This window comes from Nannospalax galili, unplaced genomic scaffold (genome assembly GCF_000622305.1).
Source record: "Nannospalax galili isolate Female #2095 unplaced genomic scaffold, S.galili_v1.0 scaffold846, whole genome shotgun sequence".
Taxonomy (NCBI): domain Eukaryota; kingdom Metazoa; phylum Chordata; class Mammalia; order Rodentia; family Spalacidae; genus Nannospalax; species Nannospalax galili.
Genome location: NW_008356458.1, coordinates 4,694,742 through 4,706,527, shown reverse-complemented (window position 1 = coordinate 4,706,527; position 11,786 = coordinate 4,694,742). Strand labels below are relative to the sequence as shown.

Genomic DNA, 11,786 nt, shown 5'->3' with positions numbered 1-11,786 from the left:
CATAAATTCTCATTTTTTTTAAATGTAAAAGTACTGTAGGTATGTCACCTAGGGCTGGGCACCTCTGTATATTCTCTGTATGTGACCAGATGTGGAACTCTGCAGTAGCCTCCATCTGTTGAAAAAAGAAGCTTCTTTGATGAGTAATGTACTGTATACTTGTCTGTAAATATAAGGATCCATATTTAGCATATGGTAAGAAATTTCATTTCTCTAGAGATATGACAGAGATAGTGTTTTCTCTAGGATCTATGACCTCTCAAGCCATGTATATTTCACTATAATTACAGTGTCACCCATGAGTTCCCTCCCATTGAGAGGCTTTAAGTCCAATTAGGAAGCTGTCGATTACTCCCAGATAATAGTGCCACTACTGCACAGATAGAGGAAGCTTGTTGTGCCAGTTGTTATATTTATTTGGCTTTAGGACTGGGTTTGACCATTGATTGATTTTATCCTTTAGCAGCTTACATAGCATCTATCCTCCAGAGCTATAAGAGCTAGTCTTCAGGGAATATGCTTCCACGTCAGTTCCTACTCCATTGCTCCAAGTCATATGTCCAAATTATGACCTGTCTACAGCAGCGGGGTCTTACCTTCAAGTTCTGGGAGATAACCAAGGGCTCCAGCAATAGTCTGTGTTATTTGGGGAGTTTATTGGACTGTTCTGACTAACCAATCAAAGGGACAACTCATATTTGGCACTGTGCTCCTTGCCATAGAGTCCCCAGGTATACACATGCATTAATGTTCACATAATGTATGTGTATTTCATAGGGGGTTCCAAAGACAACACATTTCCCTCTATCTTCCCATGCTACCCATGATCCATTCACCTCTATTCTCTGTCCCTGACCAACTTCTCTTCTTCCTCCCCATATTCTCACCCTCCCCCCATAACACCCACTTCCCCCTTCTCCTGAGTTCCTTCCTCCCCCACCCCCATGGTCCCCTGCATGTCCCCCTCCCCATCCTCACAGCCAAACACTCGCACTTTCCCCAATTCTCGTGTAACACCTGTCCCCTAATACTCCCTCTTTCAGGCTTTTTTCCTTTGCTTCATCTCCATGTGTGTTTCTTTTTCATTTTCCTGGCTCCTGCTGTTAAGTCAGGACATATACTTATAAGGGATTGGTGTTACAGTCCAAAACTGAGGGAGAACATCTGTCTCTTGCTTTTCTGAGTTTGTGTTCCTCTGTAACTAAAGTTCATGGAACATAGTGGAACAGAGGGTGGAGAAAATATTGGTATATCCCTCAACTCTCACCAGTGAAGCTTCCTTATACAGAAGAATTATGAGGCACACAGAAGGCCACGACTGGCTAAGTTTTAGAGAATAAGAGACTGAAGAGTGTGTGCCCTTGGATAGAACTCCTATATTAAACATCACCCACCCAGGGCTCAGGGACCATTGTGGAAGACAAGGGAAGAAAGATTGTTAAGAGCCAGGGTCAGTCCATGAACATAGAGAAACAGAGGCTCTCAGGCCACTGGAAGCTTTCTCATGTGAACTTGCCACAATGAGCACAAACCCATGCTAACAACTCAACTCAACCCATGATCCACTGTAGAATTTGTCTGCCTCTAATTACGTTCTGACATATGTGTCTCTCCTCTCAGCTGAACAGTCTTTATCCAATGATTCCACTAATGTGTCTTGTTGATGCCAAAAATAGTGAAATGATTAATTTCTTGGTGCTGAATTCAATAACATTAATCCTGTTGAAATCATTTGGTGTGAATGTGACTGTCATATGTACTTTAGAAGACTGAAAGAAGCTGACTGATTCTGTCCTGTGCTGCAGCTGACATCTAAAAACCCGTGGGTCTGTTCTCCTGAGGAGCATATGCTGCACATTTGATACTCACTGACTGCACTTGCAATTCCAGTACAGAGGAAGGGGAAAGAATTTTCAGCTGCTTATCGATCACTTCTCCCCAATCTTCTATCTTGACAGGAATTAAGAGTTGTTTTCAGAACATAAATTCTAATATCTCTTGCCATTAACCTCAAGGAGGTGTTTAAAGACACACATTACATAATGGGAGTATGTAGAACACAGCACTTGGGGAAGCCAGATTATCTTTATGATCTCAACCTCATAGTTCTGTAGGATAGGAAGACAAGAAAAACTAAGGGTGATGAGATAGGAACATACACACACACACACACATACACACACAAACACATGCCTACATATTCATACCACAAATACATATACGCATACATGCATACCATACACATACACATACATTTACACCATGCATATACACATACATACATGCACATGCATGCACACCACACACATATATGCATACACATGCATGCACAACACATACACATACACACATAAATGCACACATACAGATACACACTCATGATTTGGCTTCTGTTTCTTACTGGTTGAATCAAGATTCTGACTTAATTGGCAAAATTAAAACTGCTATATAGATGACCTGCATAGATTCAATAGTCTCTTTTCTGAGATATATCTCTAAAAATATCAAACCTGATAATAAACAATGCTTCAGGCAAAAATATGTCATAAGCCCTTGTGACTTTAACTTTTTCTTATGTCTCTGTCATCTGTAAACCTAAATAACACATCTCATTAACTAACAAACAATTTCATTTGCAAAAGGAAATTCTTTGAAGATAAGAGAAATAAATACATGAGCTTACAGAATCTACTGAATTTTTAACTTTACTTTATCTGTGAATCAGATTATAAATTACATTTTTTGAACAATTTAATTTCAAAATCCAAAAAAAAATCACATACACAGCTATTTTTGAGCCATGTAAGTGTATCTCTTAATGCCCACACTCTAATCTGTGTGCACCATCCTTTTCTTAATAAACTGTTCATACTGCTTTGTGCTGACTCATCTTGAAATTCTTTTCTGCAGCTTAAGCCAAGATCCCAACCACACCTGAGTGGGGATCTTTAGGGGGTCTCCGCAGGCTGCTTGCTACACTATCAGGCTCTGCCTCATGTTGCCTCTGACAGCGACACAGAAAAAGAGGCTTCTGAAGGCTGAGTGATCTGTAATTAATCATAGAATGTGTATTTATCCAGTTATGACTATACACCAGTGTGTATGATAAATAGTGGGCATTCTATTTTAACATTTATGAGCAAAGTATCTGCTATGAAATATACAAAATTTTTAATTAATCCTCTTAAGTATCCACATACTTAAGGTATTATCTTTTTCATTTCAAGGTGCGGCAACTGCGAGGCAGAGTGAGTTATATAGGCTAAAAGTATCACTGCTGTAGCCCAGGAGTGAGACAACAGCAATAGCCTGAATTTAGAAGATGCCATTGAGTCCCAGTACACTCTTAATGAAATATCACATAATCCCTGTGCAGGATAATTAGGAAAGACTAGCATGAAAACTACAACACTCAGGAACTATGTTATATACAAATGTGAGAACACAGATACAACAGGAATCTTGCTTGATTTAGGTCTATCAAAGCCTTGAGAATTCAGGGAATGCATTATTGATGCCAGTTCAGCAATATACAGAAAAGCATGACTGACAGGTATTTCGGGACTGTGGTAATTTATTAATGATCTATGTTTGACTGCACATTCAAATATAACCCAGTTACTGAGACAGAGTAATTGAAATGTTCAATTATTCCAATTAAAAGAAACAATAGCCATCTTTTCTGTTACCACTTACAATGCGCCAGGCGCTAAAAATCAGAGTTTTATAGACCTTCTTTTCTAATGTAACATCACCCAAAAAAGGATTAGAAACTGTATTATATGTAAGAGTAGCTGATGCTTAGGGAGATTAAATAATTTTCCAAACTCGTAGAGGAACTAAGATGCAAAGTAAGTGTTAAATTTCCTATCTGTGTTACTGAGAAATCACTGTCCTTATATCCTAACTTCCCTTTTGGGGAAAATCTGACAGCAATAACTTTCTTAGATACCCTCCCCCCAAAATACAAACCAAACCCAGAAATAAACAAAACAAACCGTAAACATCAAATCTGGAGGCATAATAAAACAGAGATGAATAAATGACAGGAACATAGTGGTGGCCCAAATGGGGAGGACAAAGCCAAGTGAAATGCTGTGGGGTGGGATTGGTCATAAATACTTAAGGACTATAACCTGGGAAGCATAGGGTGTCCTAAAGCACTGGTGAATAGCAAAGCTGGGGGCAATGTCAGTAGCCAGATGGCTCTGGGGGCCAAACACTGCTTCTCTTGGTCATGATTGCCACTTGGCCACACATCTCAGCTGCCAACTGCTTTGCTTGGGGCCCTGGGCCTCTGATTCTTCCTCAATTTGCACATTTCACCTTCCTCTCCACCTCAGTGAAGTCCATCTCATCCATGTCCTCACCCATGTATCAGTGAAGAAAAGCCTAAGCTAGAATATGGATATGAACTTCTGAGAGATGAGTTTGAACCCTTCCTGGATGGCCATGCTGTTGCTGATAAAAGTAGGAAGAGGCAGAGGACATGAGCCCATGGGGTGGGACTTCACACACCTCTGCCTTGACATTGTCAGGGATCCACTCCACTAAGTGGCTATTGTTCTTACTCTGAATGGTCAGAATCTGCTCATCTACCTCTTTCATAAATGTGTGCCCATGGAAGATGGTTGCCACAGTCACGAATCAGCCATGGCATGGGTCACAGCGGCCATCACATCCTTGGCATTAAACATTTGCTGGGTGAACTGATCAGTTCTCTGTACTGCCATTTATACCTGGCTATAAATGGAGTAAAACCAGGCATAAAGAAATGAAGGTGAGGGAAGGGTACCATGTTGAGAGCCAGCTTGTGAAGGTGAGCACTGAGCTGACCAGTGAAACAGATAGAGGTGGTGACTCAACTCATGATGTGCTTGAGGTCCCTGTAGGTGGATGGACCAGTGTGAGTCTATGGAATAGACATCACAGAGGGTCTCATTCTAAATGCGGTAGATCTCTTTTCTGTTCTCTACCAGCTCATGGGTCTTCGAAGAGGTGGCATTGTATGGCTCCATCACAGTGTCTGATACATTGGGATCACCACAATGAAGGTGCTCATGATGCAATCAGGGTACTCCTCACAGCACCTTGTTGATGAACAGCAGTGTCCATGCCTGAGCCTGTGCCCCCACTCAGTGAATGTATCAGTTGGTAGCATTCACAGTTGGTAGGCACTCACAATTCTTACACTCCTTCTGCTTAACATCCAGAACTGAGTCCAACTGCTGTGTGCCCTCAATATAGTGTGTTTTGACCCAGTTGTTCCCAGTCCTACTCTGACCAAAGATAAAGCTCCAAGGACTAAACAGATACCCAAAGGCCTCAGACTAGAAGCTGTTCATGGTTCTAGGTTCCAGGTATACCAGAATTGCCCTAGGCACATACTTGTGAGAAGAGGCCTCAGTGTAGAACATACTGATGTATTCTAGTTGACACGGGTCTATTCCACACTAATCACTGATAACCTCCTAGAACTTGATCCCTATCTGGTTGCCACACTGACCAGCCTGGATGTGCACAATCTCCCTCATGTTGGCTGTGAGCATATAAGAATTGGATGTGGACAGACAGCAAGCTGTGGACCACCCATACCCCCATTAATGGCAATTGGTTTTATAATTGATCTTGAAGGCAATTGCTGACTAAAGAGAGTAGAAGAAAGATAAGAAGACAGTACAACTCAGAAGGGAAAACAAAAGGCACACCTCAATAGATAATATAATAACACAAAAACAGGCCCTGCTGAGAGTTCCCAAATAGACTGGTAAATTGGTCAGATCCTGGATATTTGGTTTCCATTACCCACAAGGACATCATCTTCCTGCTTAAGGACAAGGCCCATTCACACTGATGGAGAGTCCCAGAATAGCCTGCCTAGAACGATCCCGTGTCTTCAATAAAAAATCAAAATGAGAACTTGAAGTACAGACCAGCTATCTATTCATATCTGATAAGAAAGCAACCAAGCTACAACAATAATAAAAATAGAACCAAGCTTCAACTGAACAAAGACAGGCTAGAATTTCATATTCCTGGAACTAATGAAAATGTTATACAATGAAACACAGCATCTGAGACAGAGGAAAAGCAGTCCTAAAAGGGAAGTTTATAGTTCTAAGTACCTACATTAAAACATCAGAAAGAGTACAAATAAATGATTTAATGTCAACAATTTGACGACCTGGAAAAACAAGATTAAGCCCAACTTAAACCCAGTAGACGAGAAGAAATAATTAAAATCAGAATGGAAATCAATGAAATCAAAACAAAGAATCAATGAATCTAAGAGCTGATTCTTTGAAAAGATAAACAAGACAGACCCTTAGGCGCCTAAAGAAAGAAGGAGCAAATTCAAATCAACAAAATCAGAGAGGAAAGAGGAAACCACAACAAACACTCCAAAGAGCCAGAACATTATAAGAAAATACTTTAAAAATGTATACTCTATTAAATTAGAAAGTCTAAAATAAATGGACAAATTTCTAAATTCAATGCCACTACAAAAGTTAAAACAAGAAGGGATCAACACCTTAAATAGACTCATAATGAATAAAGAAATCAAAAGAGTAAAAAAAGAATCAGAACTAAAAAAAAGGCCAGCTCCAGATGGATTCCAAACAAATTCAAAAAAATTTACCCAAACTTCAAAGATGTGCAATCAATACTGCTTAAGTTATTTAAGAAGCTAGAAACATGGACATAAAGTCATCAGGTAGATTTCAATGGTAATGTTTTTCACATCTACTAATTATTAAGAAGCAAATTTTTATGCTTTGAAGAATTATTAATTTTTATATATTTTTTTAATTTTAAAAAATTTATAGAATGTAATAAAGTTTAAAAACAAAGAAAGCGGAAGTGTAGACTAACCAGGGGAGGATAGGGAACCTGCTGGAAAGAAGGGGCGGGGCAGAAAGTGGGGGAGAGGAAATAATAAGAGCAAAGTGTAAGGACACATATGTATGAAGACACTGTGTTGAAACCCATTATTTTGTATGCTAACCTAAAAATTAATTTAAAAAAAAATTCCCAGGGCTGGAGAGATGGTTCAGTGGTTAAGAGCACTGTTCTTGCAGAGGACCGGGATTCGATTACCAGCATTCACATGACAGCTAACAATCATCTGTAGCTCCAGTTCCAGGGGATCCAATGGCCTCTTCTGTCCTCCGAGGGCACTGCATGACAAGGGTGCACCTACCTACATGCAAGCAATACACGCATACACAATAAGTAAAAATAAATTAAAAAAAAAAAAGCTAGAAACAAGGAAAACTCCCAAACTTCTATAAGGAACCCAATTACTCTGATAGTAAAACCAGATAAAGACAACAGAAAAAATAAAACTATTTAAAACTAGTCCTATACCCAATGAATAAAAGTGCAAAATCTCTGAACAATATACTCACTAATTGAGTACTGGAAAAAATCAAAATGATCACTACCATGATCAATTTGGCTTTATTCCAGAGATGCAGGAATGGTTCAATATACATGTCATTAAACACAATAAATTTTGTATAAATGAACTTAAAGACAAAAATCACATGATTATATCAATAGAAATAGTCTTTAACAAGACTATAATAGAAAACAGAAAAAGTCTTTAGCAAAATCCAACATGCCTTCATGATCAAAGTCTTAGGGGGAATTGGACTGAAGGGAAGATATCTTAACATAATTAAGACCATATACAACAAAGACACAGTCAACATCATTTTAAATGGAGAAAATCTTGAAGCATTCCCATTAAAATCAGAACCAGACAAGGGTGCCCACTATGCCCACTCATTTTCAATATAGTGCTTGAAGTAACCAAAGCAGTGATGAAAACAAAGAGCAGTGATGGGGGCAATATCATAACATATTTCAAACTATATTACAGGGGTATTTTCTTACAAACAGCATGGTACTGGCACAAAGACAGACTTGTAGACCAATCAACAAAAACAGACCTGTAAACCAATGGAACAAAATAGAAGAACCAAATATGATTACTTTCAATTTCAGCCACCTGATAATTCACAAACATGCCAAGAACACACACTGGAGGACAGACAGCATCTTCAACAAATGATGTTGACAAAACTGTATCTCCATATGTAGAAGAATAAAATTAGAATTATAACTATCACCCTGAACAAAGGTCAACTCCAAATGGATCAAAGACCTCAATATGAAACCTGAAACTCTGAAACTGTTAGAAGAAAATATAAGCAGTACCTTCCAAGTTATAAGTTCAGGAAAGGACCTTCTAAATCAGACATAAGTCACTCAAGAATTAAGGTGAACAACTGACAAATGGGACATCGTTAAACCTAAAAACTTCTGTACAACAAAGGAAAACAACCAAGTGAAGAAAAAGCCTACAGAGTAGGAGAGACTCTTCCCCAGGTATGCATCTGACAAGAGGATTAATATCCAGGATACACAAAGAAATAAGAAAATGAAGAATCAAGAAAATAATTGACCAGTGGGATGTGGATTTGAACAGAGAGCTCTCAAAAGAATAAATAATAGTGGTTAATAAATAATTGTAAAAGTGCCCAACATCCTTAGCAATTAGGAAAACTTAAATTTACACTATTTTAAAATTCATCTTACCCCAGTCACAATGCCTAATATCAAGAAAACAAATGACAACAAATGCTGGCAAGGATGTGGGGAAAAGGGAAGCTTCATTAACTGCTGATGGGATTGTAAGATGGTGCAAACACTGTGGAAAAGGGGTAGAGAACTCTTAATAATAAGCTAAAAATACATCTACCATATGATCCCGTTTACCACTCCTAGGCATAATCCCAAAAGACTCTCCATCCTACTGCAGAGGAAGCTCAGCTATGTCTTTTGCTGATCATTTCACAATAGCTAGGAAATGGTAACAACCCAAATGTACCTCTCCCAATGAATGGACAATGAAAATGTGGTATTTTTGCACAGTGGAGTTCTCAGAGGTACATTAAAACAAAATCATGAAATCTTCAGGTAAATGGATGTAACTAGAAACAGTTTTACTAAGTAAAGTAACACAGTCTCAGAAAAACAAGCAACATATGTTCTCTATTGTTTGTGGATCTTAGTTTCAAATCCTTAGATGTGAGTACATATCTTGATGCAACCACAGGAGCCAGGAAAAAGGAAAGGAATCATGGGGGTAAAGGGAAAGAAGGAACTCGAGAGAGACGGCTATTAGAATCAGGTATTATGAAGGGGAGAATGTGGAAAATGGAAGCATAGGGTAACTGGGGAAGGAATAGAGAGGGTTATACAGGGGGAGAGAGAACAGATGTAAATAACACTTAGATGGTGTGAAAAACCAGAAGGGAATGTACTAGTTCAAAAATCCACTGAAAAATACACATTATACCTATGCATATATATATGAGTATATAGTTGAAAGCTATATGTCACGACGTTTGGGCACCAGCTGTCACGGTTCAGTGACCACAATTCAAGCCTGATGGGATTGAGGACCCCAAGGTATAGGCGCAGGGGAAATCAGGACACAGGGGATGAAATGGAGTATGAACCAATGCATACTTTATTCTAAGAAGCAACCTTATTTATAGTACAACAAGAGGAAGAGAAAATGTTCTTCTCAAGCCAAATTATCTCATCATGATGTTTACAGTACCTTCATGATATTTGCAGTACCTTCGTGTTCCCAGGGCTCAGCCCTTTTTGGAATCGTATCTGTCCTTCCGTGCTTATTAAACATTCTGTTCATTACTTATAACTTTATTAGCTACACAGCTTTGTTATACAAGCTTCCTTATGTACGTTTAACAGGGTTCAAGGAACAGTCAGTCTCATGATAGGAATAACTGCAGAAGAACATCCAAGTTCCCAGGGAACTGAGGCCTCCTGTTCCAGCTTTGAGTTGACTTCAGAGCAGAACTCAGGCCTTCACAGCTACATAACAAAAAACTTAATGCAAGTTAGGAGAAACCTCTCTTTGAGTCGTTTGTCAGCATAGTCCAAGAGACTCTCCAAAAAAGCACAGGTTATGGCCACAGCTCTTGATTGTCTCCCAGAACTTAAAGGTAAGACCCTATCACTGAAGACAGGGAGTACATTGGACACAGAACTTGGAGCAACTGAGGTGGTACTGATCTGGAATTCTCCCAGGAAAAGCCTCACATAATATAGGAGGATACTATGTAAACTGAAAAGAGAGAGAGCCAATCAATGATTCCATCCAGTTCTAAAGTTTATGAACCACAACAATGAATAATCTCTACTGATTCAGTAGTAGCACTTTTATCTTGAAGTAATCAACAGCTGTCTAACTGAACTTACAGCCCACTCAATGGAATGAAAATCATGCATTATACTATAAACATAGCCAAATGTACATGGATGATATGTTATAGATCCTAGAGAAAAATCTACTTTTATCATACCCTTAGATCAACATAGTTTCTTACTGTTTTCTAAATATGTATTCCATTTTTTTGAAGTTTTAAAGCTTTTGATCAGTTTTTTTTAACTTTTACAAAAACTTTATCAAGAATTTCATACATGTATATAAGGAATTTTGATCAAATCCATGCCCACTCCCTCCCCTCCAACTGTCCCCCTTCTGAAGAGATAACTCTAAAATCTTTTAAGGATTAGATACAAGCTCCCAAATACTTTTGACATTTTTGGCCTTTGGAATAGAATATGTTGCTAACAGGCCCAAGGACAGTTTGAATTTTAGCCAAGAAACTGGCATTTACAAACAAGTGTACCTTTCACCACTCATCAAAAAAACTTCTTTTTGCAACAGATGGATATTATTACAAGTTCCACAACTGGTAAAACATAGATAATAAGTGTCTATGAAATAGCCAGACCTAAGTAATACATCTACAATGCAAACTTTGCACCTAAGACTCAGGTAACATAGTGGAACAGGAAGTCAAGAGCATGTTAACGCATCTCTTAACCCTCTCCAGTGAAGTTTCCTCATGAAACAGATGGTGATCAAACCAGAATGTCACAAATGCCTAAAGTGCAGACAATAAGAAACTTCGGAGTGCTTATCCATGAATAGGACACCTATGTCAAATCTCTGCCACCACAGCTCAGGAACCATTAGGGAAGAAGGGAAAGAAATATTATAAGAGCCAAAGGTGATGGATGATCACAAGGAAACAGAATTATCCAGACAGCTGGGAATTTACCCATGTAAACCCAAGAAGGGTAACAGCATGCACAAAAACCATGGAAGCTCAAGCCAGAGAAAACACAGCATAGAAGTAGATAAGTGGGTAAAAAGGCCCAACCTTAGAGGAGCTATTGGCAACCAGTAACTACTGGGGGAGGAAAAATAGGATTTATTTAAGGATGTGATGCTACATAGGTTGACCAGGCCCCAATGCGTGTATGAAGGCTGAGGGGCATTTAGGGGTCACAAACTTAGCTTCATCATCCTTAATGTACATGACAGATATTCTAGTTTGCCTCAATTGCTGTGACAAAACACTCTGACCAATATCAACTTGGGGAGGAAAGGGTTTACTTGACTCACATCTCCTAGGTCATGGTTCATCACTGATGGAGCCCAAGGTAGGAACTCAGGGAAGAAACCTGGAGGCAGAAGTTGAAGCACAGGCCATGGAGAAATGCTGTTCATTGGCTTGCTTCCCTGACTGTTTTCTTTTACAATAAAGGACCACCTTCCCATGGGTGGCACCCCTTGTGATGTGGCCCTCCCACATCACTCTATAATCAAGAAAATGTACCACAGAAATGACCACAGACCAATTGGGAAAGCAATTCCCCAACTGAGTCTCCTTCAA

General features: G+C 39.0%; 1 pseudogene; it reads right to left on the bottom strand.

The window, feature by feature from the left end:
* Positions 1-4,308: 4,308 nt before the first annotated feature.
* On the bottom strand, positions 4,309-5,534 carry LOC103751214 (annotated as a pseudogene).
* Positions 5,535-11,786: the final 6,252 nt, after the last annotated feature.